Genomic DNA, 10,133 nt, shown 5'->3' on the forward strand with positions numbered 1-10,133 from the left:
GGTAAAATTGATGTAATGACATAAAAAAGCAAAACAAGTAACAACCTTTCAAAGAGATTCAACGTAATTGTTACAAAGTGAAAAGCCTTTTAGAGCTCCCATACATTTCAGTAAGAATTGTGTTGTTTTCCATTAAGGTTTTTTATAGAGCTTCTGTAATATTGGTTCATAAAATGTGTGTCTGCTGAAATTATCTACGGAAGTTAGAGGTAGGAAAGACTGGCTAGGGCATCTATTTCATTCAAAAGCCATCAATAACTAATGTAAGACACAACAATAATGTAACATTCAGGGTACACATTTAAGCACAGAAGTCAGGAAATGTGAAAATCCAGGATCACATAATAACATCAAACACACAGAGTACACACATAAAAAATATTTTTGATTGCTAATTGCACAGTTAAGTGTTATACCTGAAAATGAAACCCATGAAATATGAACAAGTTAATATTCCCTTGAGATACTTGCATTTCCTGGCTTTCATTTTTAAATTGGAAACTTTAAAAGTTTCATTGATATAGATTTTAATTTCTTTCATTTATTTCTGAAGAAAATGAAAAAAATAGTTGTCCATTGATCACTGAGGTTGCTAAGTGATAAGGGTTACCTTTAGCCTCCATATTACATAATTGCATCAGTAAAATTAGGCAGGTTTATATCCCACAGTGCTCAGCATGTGACTCCCCTAGTCTCTGAGAATTGATTAGTTCTGGCTGACCCATTTACTTCAGTACAGAACTACATTTTTAAAATGAATTGATTCTCTGACACATTCATAGATTTCTAAATTTTACAAGGCTACACTGAAAGGGAATATGGAAAAATACATACCTGCACTGGATGAATTTTGATTTAAGGAAAGATTTTTTTTGAGAATGGATTCTCCCTTTCAAAAGATTCCTCTCAACAGCAATAATTGAAAGGAAGAAAAGACATGATAGGTTCAGAGCACAGAAACACAAACTTCCTGAGCTGTGAGATTAGACACTGAATATATAAATTTAAGTTAGAGAATTTTAAATGATAACTCCACCAATGGGGTAGAGGAAGGAGAGGCTCAGGGAGTAAATGACAACTTTTCTTGACACTCCAATGATTAAGATAGCCACCAGTTTATCTCCTGTGGCAAGCAGAATAACAGATCTGCAAAGATGTCCATTTCCTAAATTTTGCAATTCATGCCTGTGATACTTAACAAAAAATATTTTCCAGGTGTGATTAAATTAAGAGTTTTGCCAAAGAAGTATCATCTTAGCATATTCCAGTGGGCCCAATGTAATCACACAAGTCTTTAAAAGGGGAAGAAAGAGGTGAGGCAGAAGAATCAGCAAAGATATACCGGCAGAAGCAGAGCTCAGAATTAGGTGAGTGCAAGATTTGAATATAGAAAGAGACCACCATCCAAGAAATGCAAATGTCTAGAGTCTGGAAAGGGCTAAGAAGTTTTTTTCTTAAGTAATATTCCATTGTACATATATACATAAATATCTACATCTATAGATCAGTATCTACTCCTTCCCTCTTTTCCTCTCTCCCTCCCTCCCTCCCTCCCTCCCTCCCTCCCTCCCTCCCTCCCTCCCTCCCTCCCTCCCTCCCTCCCTCCCTTTTCCTTTTTTTTCTTCCCTCCCTCTCTCCCCTTTCCTTCCCTTTCCCCTTCTTCTTTACAGTTCCCTCCCTCCCACTCTCCCTTCTTTTCCTCCCCGCTTCTCTCCTTCTCTGTCCCCAACCTCCCTTTTTTGGACTCCTATTTTTAATTTTTTATTACATATATTAAATTGTACATGATAAACTCCCTTTCTTACACTAGGTATTGAGCCTAGATATAAGGCATAAATTAATTTTAGAAAAAACTAGAAGTGGGAACAGAACACAAATGTTTGTTTAATGAATAAACTAACAATAGCTTAAGTTGATCAATGAAAATGTTTTCATCTCTTTCAAAATTGAAATCAAATTTGAAGTTCAAGTTTCTTTGGCAGAGTCTGATGACTGATTCTTCTGATATTTTTTAGGGTATTGGAATTTGAAGTTTTACCTTGATACACTTTTTTTTTAAAAAACAACATACGCTCATGTGTTGTTTAGATTTAGACATTTGTAGATGCTTTGTTTGCATTTTCTAATTGTTCATTCATAGTGCTCTACTTTCTTTAATTGAAGTACAGTTGCTAGAAGTTTAATAGCATCTCTTGAAAAGCTAGTGAAAGCATTTGTCAAGCAGTTGGTAGTGCCCTGTGATAGCCCTTCACAATGCGGAATCAGCCATGCTATGCTTCACTACCTTTAAAAGTCTTATGATTTATTCTTCAACATTGGCAATGTTGTCTAACTCTAATTTGCATTACCTTGATGTGGTAGTCTTATGTATATGAAATCTGCCTCATAAGCCTCTCAATGTAATCTTTTTGTAGACGTTTAAGTGACAATTAGAGATCCATATTACACTGAAAATTAAATTGCATGGGATGCTACCAATGCAAAAAACTCAAATGAGTTAATGAACAGGAGTCTTCTATTCAGACAAGTTTTCTACATCCAGGAAACAAATAACAGGGTTGCTTCCTACTCTTCTGCCTTTCAGCTGAAAAGATTGTTTGGTACTGGTGATATAACACATGCTAATTTTTAGAAACACTAAACTGTGCACAAATCTTACTGACTAGTGTGGAGAGAATATGGTAATATTATGAGTATTAGCTGACTTAGCAGAGTCCAGGTCAGGACTCTGTTGCTGGCAGAAGATTGATAATTCCCTGACATCACAGGGTTGAGAAAGGCATTCAGTTGCTGTGTTGCTGGGAGAAGCTGGACTTCAACTCCTGCCCTGCCCGGCCCCCCCCCCCTTTCTGTTTCTAAGACTGAACTACTTGGTGGTATGTCATTCTCTTTCCAGTTTCCACATCTAGACCTGGAAACTTCTGGGTGAAGAGTGAGTGAGAGAATGATGTTCTACAGCCAAGTAATCCCAGTCCCATCACTGCTTGTAAATATTCTAGTTTCTAAGATGCAGATTACTTATTTCAGATCTCATAGTTCTGCAGCGAGGATTATATAAGAAAATATAGACAAAGAGCAACAAGGACAAGTGCACAATAAATTCTGCTGAAGAACAAGACAAAGAAGAAAGTAAGAACCAAGGCACAAGTTTCTTTTGAGCATCTATCACTCCTTCCAGGAAATTGTCAGACCTTTCAGTTTGATGCAGTCAGAAGACACTTTCTTGACAGCTGTCCTGTGTAGTGAATACTGGCTTTATTGTCATAAGAGGAATGAATGATTTACAGGATGGAAGAGTACTGCCTTGAGCAGAGCTCCTACTGGGGAATCAAGGGTAAACTGCTAGTTGGAAGGTTCTTCTTCTTTTCTGAGCTTTCTCTCCATCTCTCTCCTTCACTTTCTCTCTTTTCTTGCTTTTAAATTTTGAATTAGCATATATTAGTAACACAAGAGAATTCATTGTGATCTTCCTAACATGCCAACAGTGTACTTTAAACAAACCATCTTCTTTTTTTTTCTTATTTATTGTCAAAGTGATGTACAGAGTGATTACAGTTTCATATGTTAGGCCTTGGGTACATTTCTTGTACTGTTTGTTACCTCCTCCCTCATTCCCCCTCCTTTTCCCTTTCCTCTCCCCCTTTTCCCTCTCCCCTCATGAGTTGTTCAGTTGGTTTACACCAAATGGTTTTGCAAGTATTGCTTTTGGAGTCGTTTGTCTTTTTACCCTTTGTCTCTCGATTTTGATATTCCCTTTCAGTTTCCTATATACAGTTTCCAATGTACTCAGATAAGATACAGTGATAGTGCAGGTACAACCACAGGAAGGGGATACAAGAGGATCATCAACACTAGAAGCTGCGGTTTCACATGGCATATTGAAAGTAATTATAACAATTATATAATTCCTCCTTCTCCATGTTTCCAATCTTTTCTATATCCATATATATACACATATGTACAAAAAATTGTATGTACAATTTCAGTCCTATTCACCCCTCATCCTGTTCCTCCTTCCCATTGAACCCCTCTAGACTACCTTTATAGCTCATTATTACTATTGGTTATTTTTGTTGTTGTTGTTATTGTAATCATTTTAGGTATAGGTTTCACAAATGAGTGAGATCCTGGCATCTGGCTTTTAGGGCTAGACTTTTCTTATGCAACATGAGATTTCTAGCTCTGTCTATTTTTGTGCCAGTGTCATTTCATTTTTGCTTTGTGGCTGAGAAATATGCCTTGGTATGCATGTGTGTGTATACATATATATACATATACATACATACATACACACATATATGGATCCTCTCTTCCTTATGAATTCGTCAAGAGTTGAGTAACTTGACTGATTGCACAATTTTCATATTGCACACAGTGCTATAATAAAGCTCTGATAGTGTATGTGGGAATTTTTCCTGTATGTTGATTTAGACTCTTTTTTGTCACAACAGTGGTGAGGTGAGATGTCATCTATTCTCTTGGTCATCTACTCTCTCTTTCCTGTTAATGCTTTAGTTAATACAATATTTTAGAAATACTTCCATGGGGTAGACCTGTGTAAGACTCCTTCTTTGTCACTGACTTTTTTTTTATAGCAAAAAGCCTGTCTGAATGAAGACTGTCCAATCAAAGAGTCAGGTTTGTTCTGCAGCTCAAACATAATCCAGGGACCAAGTCCAGCCACCCATTGCAAATGAGTAGTAGCAGAACTCTAATTAGAGTTCATTTAAAGAATTAAAGTCTCAAAATATGAAAGGAGAAGAATTCAGTGTTTGTTACATAGGTCCCTGGTATTCTCTACTTAAGCACACCCATAGCACAGGGTGTTGTGTGTGTGTTGCTACTCCTGAGTAAACCAGAGATGGCATTATGTACCATCTGTTGCACCAACTGCCTCATGTTTCCCTTGTAGGAATGTGCACGGGATCCTGAAGAAAACTCAGCAGATCCTTACAGAAGGATCTGAAGTGGATATCACAGAGGATAATATTTTCTTAAGGAATAAGTAGAAAAAAAAAGAAATCCTTATGTGTTCTAAGGATGTGGTTTACTGAGTGTTTTGCCTGTAGAAGTGTGTTGTGCACAGTTATGGAAGACAGGCCCCATTCATATGAGATAAATGTGTATGTGAATGTCATCAGTTATGTTTTATACACACAGAGATGCATGAATTCAGCAGGAGCAAAGAGGACGTTTGGTGTCTTTTAAATCACACCTTTGATTCTTAGAAAAGTTGGAAATTAGAGAGGCAAGTCTCAAAGAAGAGAAAACAAATCTTTGAATTTGGGAGAACCACTATTTTCTCTCTTTCTTGACCTTTGGTACATTATTAATCTAGTGGGTTGCAGCAAGTTTAATATTTGGAAAAGGTCATATATAAATATGTAGATTTAGGTATTGTATTTGAATAATATAGTCAGAAGAGGTCTTGAAAATTAGTGTACTTACAGTAGGAAGTGTAACTTATAGATAAGACTCATTTCTACTCCTGATTTGTTGTTTGACCTGAGGTGAGTCATTCCCTTCTCGGTCTGTCAATGGTGATAATGAGATCTCTTCTTTCCCTTTCAAATATAGATGTGAGTGATGCAATAATCTTTTAACTGGCCTTTTGCCTTCACACGCTACCTCCAGATACATAGTTTATTTTATTTATTTTAATTTTGCATTGTTAAGCATGGAACCCAGTGTCTGTGTATTATAGACAAGATCTCTACCATTGAACTGTTCTTTCAGGCCTAGATAATGCCTTCCTAAATCATGGCTTTTTCCATAGGGCAAAAATCTCTGGACCATTTGAAATCTGAGGTCCTCCTCACTATTGTCTCGAATAATTACTAATTGTCTTTAATAGGCTACCTTGACTGTATACTTTGAATATTAAATGTTAATCCTCATAGTGCCATGAACATAGTTATTAACATTCATACTCTCTTAAATATGAAGCAAAATCAAATCTTTAAACGTATAGGTTTGAAAGAGACCCGCTGAAATCTTGGTCGTTGCTACCATATGTGTAAATATACTATTGTTACTTAACATGCCTTTATGCACACACACACACGTATGCATATACACATATGTACACTTTGAAGTTTTTATATTTATGCCTTACTTATTTTAAGGGATGCATGATGGCACAACAGAACTCAGAGATATTTTAATGTTATCACATTAGAGACCAAGACAAGAGCTAGAGGATGGAAGAATTCATTTTGTCTCCAGACCATTTACTACATAACATTTATGCAACCCTCACTTGAGTCTCTTGCCTGGCTTGATGCAGTGGCATGTCTCCTCTTACTCCACTGTTCCTCCCCTAGAACTAATATTCCACAGAGAGTTTAAAAGCACCAAAGATCAAATCTGCTCAATCCTGACCCCATCCTATTAAGGATATGAGGGCACTCTCTAACGTGATTTTGAGGGCTGTGTGATCTATTTTATATATGCCCAGTTTCCCATTGATATTTTCTCCCACTCACCATCCACTTCACTTCTCTATTGGAAGCTTTCTTTATGTTCCTTAGTACATTCAACCCACTGCTTGGCTTTTGCTGGTACCCAAGTCTGGAGCAATCTAAGCCTGGATCTTCAAATAACTGGCTCCATAATATCATTTAGATGCCAGCTGCTAGTTTTCTAGCTTTAGGTTAGCAATGTAGATCTCTCCCATTTTTTTATGTTCACATGGCATTTCTCAAGTGAATGTAACTGATTTCAGTTAACATGCTGTCTGTCAGTAGGCATTTAGTTTTTGCTCATTATCTTGCAATTACAAAAATAGAAAAAAACTCTGCAACATAAACAATTATATATGTATATATATGTATTTGTACACTTAAATGAAATTATTTATAGAAGTAATTTATTGAATAGGAATTACTGAATCAAAAGTTTGGGGCTATTACCTTTGATAGACCTTGCTAAGTCAAAGAGTTCAAATAGAAAGAATAATTCAGTAAAGAGAGTTTTTAGAGTCTAAACTAAAGTGGGCATAATGCATAGTTTAATGGAACTCCTTGATGCAAGGATAGAATGTAGAAATTCCTGGGAAACAGATACCTTAAATGACTTTCTTTGTTGCACACATTTTGCAGCAAGCTTTTAGATAGAAAATTTTATTCTGAGTATTGTCTGTCACATTTTTCTGTTGCTAACTCAAGGATGAGTCATGAGCTTAGTAGTACTGGAACAAATACAAGATTTGACTCCTGTACACTGCAAAGCCTGATCCAGATTATGCTTGGATGAAGCATCCCACAATTCTCTATGGGCCAAGCTAGGGGACTTCCTTTACAGAACAGCCACCCTAACCTTCTCCATGTGCTTCAGGGTGAGCACAAGGACACCTCCTCCAGAAGTTTCCCCTAACTGTACCAAAAAGGTGTTATTTTCTTTCCCTTATTTTTTCCTTACTTATTGGCTGTGATATTTACTCTGCTTTATCATTTATGATTTATCTCTTTTCTATCTTAAAGGTGATTACAGAGTGGTTACATAATAAGTAAGGAAATGAATTCAATTCTTGCCAAACATTGTTACCCCCTCCCTTGTTTTCTCCTGCTTTTCCATCCCCAATCCCTCACCCCCTAAATTGTAAAGTTCATTTGCAACAGTGTCTTGTGAGTATCACTGTTGCATTGTTTCACTCTTTGTACTTTCTCCCATCATTTCTATGATTCCCCTTCTTATCCCCAAATCAGATAAACTTATATACAAGACAAAAGATACAGAAATGAAAAACAGTGACAATGGGGGGGGGGCAAAACAAAGGGGGGGAAACTTGAAAATACAGTACACTAAAAAACCAGAAACCTCTTGTTTCCATATTTGTGGTCCATTTTGATTAGCATCATTTTGTGAGGTCATATGTACATAGTTATTGAGCTTTTGTAATCCTCTGCTAGGACTATCCTCGACATATACTAGTTATTACAAATGAGGAAAACCACAGAGCCTATATTTCTTTGGGTCTGGCTTACTTCACTCAATATGATCTTTTCCAAGTCTTTCCATGATTTATCTCTTTATATATTTTATTTCTTTGCCCGGACTGGATAGGGCTCACAGGCAGAGCTGTCCTATCTTTTCTTCTTACTTCCAGACAACATATACATATTAATTTAAACAATAAGAGTGCTCATACTACTGTCTGTCCATTCTTGCTGACAGAAGCTAGACTTCTTGTTACTCTTCAAACCAGTCCCTCTTTCACTCACAATATTCCAGTATGAAGCTAGTGACCCAGACTTTAGGCTGATGTTAGATGTGGAATATTTTCGTTCTGTATGAATTTCATACTCCTATGAGTCTGTGACCTTGATTTCATTAGATGTTTTCTAACCAACTGAACCCCAGACTGGAACATTTTCAGGGAAAAATTTCCACTACCACTTATTGTTAAGATGACTCCTAGAAGAAAACAAACTATATCCCTGGAGAAAAGGACATCAAAAATTGTCAGTAAGAGAAAATTGGGGTTATGTGGTCAGTCTGCATGTTTCCTCTGTAATGAACAGTATGGTGAGATATAGATGTTTATTATATAGATAAAATCAAATTCTAAGATGCAACTATTATTAATATCTTCCTGTCTTGGCATAGTGACATTTGACAAGCCTGCACAAACTGTATGAAGTCCATACAATGTGAGGAAGCTTTTGCTCTGATAACCCTCTGATTCTTTTGCATATTACAGACACTCATCCCATTTGATTGACAGGTTGCCTTCCTAAGACATCTTAGAAGTCTGTGTGGACACTTTTTTGTTTCTAGGAAGAGACCATTGAAAATGTCTAATGATCTCTGCAATCGGATTGGAAACAAGGAGTGTCACGACAGGAGTGAAATCTGCTGATTTTGCCTGAATTTTAATTGGAGTCTGGCTCTGATGTTCATAATTATTGAGTTGCTGTTCTTTGTTATGAAAAGCTAGCTTCCATGTAGAATGCTTAGCACAAATCTGGCAGGACTCCTTGTTTATGAGTGGCATGCTGTTACTACTTAATAGTTGGCACACGAGCTGTTATAGAGGGGAGGTAAAGATAAGGATGAAGCTAATTTAGGATCCATAGCCATGTCTCTTATTATTTTGGTCTCATTTTATTTTGGAAATATAGTTATTTTGTAGCCATTATTTTATCACAGTTAAAAATTAGTAAACTAAGGTTATTCTTGTAATAAATGTTTTCCAAGAAAAGCAATTAAAATTTTTTACACAGGGCTTCAGTTGTTTTTCTTAGTGGCTTCAGCTCTTAAGCAAAAAAATTTCAAGAATGTGATATAAAAGTATGATATGAAAATTTAAAAAACTCCTGATAGTGTTCCTTGACCCACAATGACTCTAAAAATGCATTCTCAGTATAAAATTTCTTTACAAATAATACTTATTAACGTACTCATTTTATTGCTTTCTTTTGCTTCTGTCTTTGAAGTCCATTTGAAAATCATTGTGTGTGTGTGTGTGTGTGTGTGTGTGTGTACGCGTTTGTGCTCGTACTGGGTCTTGAACCTCACCTTGGAACCATTTTGGCTTTTTTGTTTAAAGCTAGTACTTTTCCATTTGAGCCACATCCTCACTCTGGCTTTTTGATGGTTGATTGGAGGTAGTCTCTGGAATTTGTCTGCTGAGAGCTGATTTTGAACCATGATACTCAAGACTCAGACTCCTGATTAGTTGGTATTACAGCTGTGAGTCACTGGCCCTCAGCTTAGAAAATTCTTGTTTCTTTTTTTCTTCAAATTTTTATTATCAAACTGATGTACAGAGAGGTTACAGTTTCATACATTAGGCATTGGATACATTTCTTATACTGTTAGTTACCTCGCCCCTCATTCCCCGCTACCTCCTCCCCCTTTCCCTTTCCCCCCCATGAGGTGTTCAGTTCACTTACACCAAACAGTTTTGCAAGTATTGCTTTTGTAGTTGTTTGTCTTTTTTTACCCTGTGTCTCTCAATTTTGGCATTCCCTTTCAATTTCCTAGTTCTAATACCAGTATAGACTGTTTCTAATACACTCAGATAAGATTACAGAGATAGTGTAGATACAACCACAGGAAGGTGATACAAGAGAAACATGGACTCTATGGTCTCCCTATTGGGAATAATTAGCACAGGGTTAGGCAAGTCA

Source organism: Perognathus longimembris, chromosome 5, assembly GCF_023159225.1.
Source record: "Perognathus longimembris pacificus isolate PPM17 chromosome 5, ASM2315922v1, whole genome shotgun sequence".
Classification (NCBI taxonomy): Eukaryota; Metazoa; Chordata; class Mammalia; order Rodentia; family Heteromyidae; genus Perognathus; species Perognathus longimembris.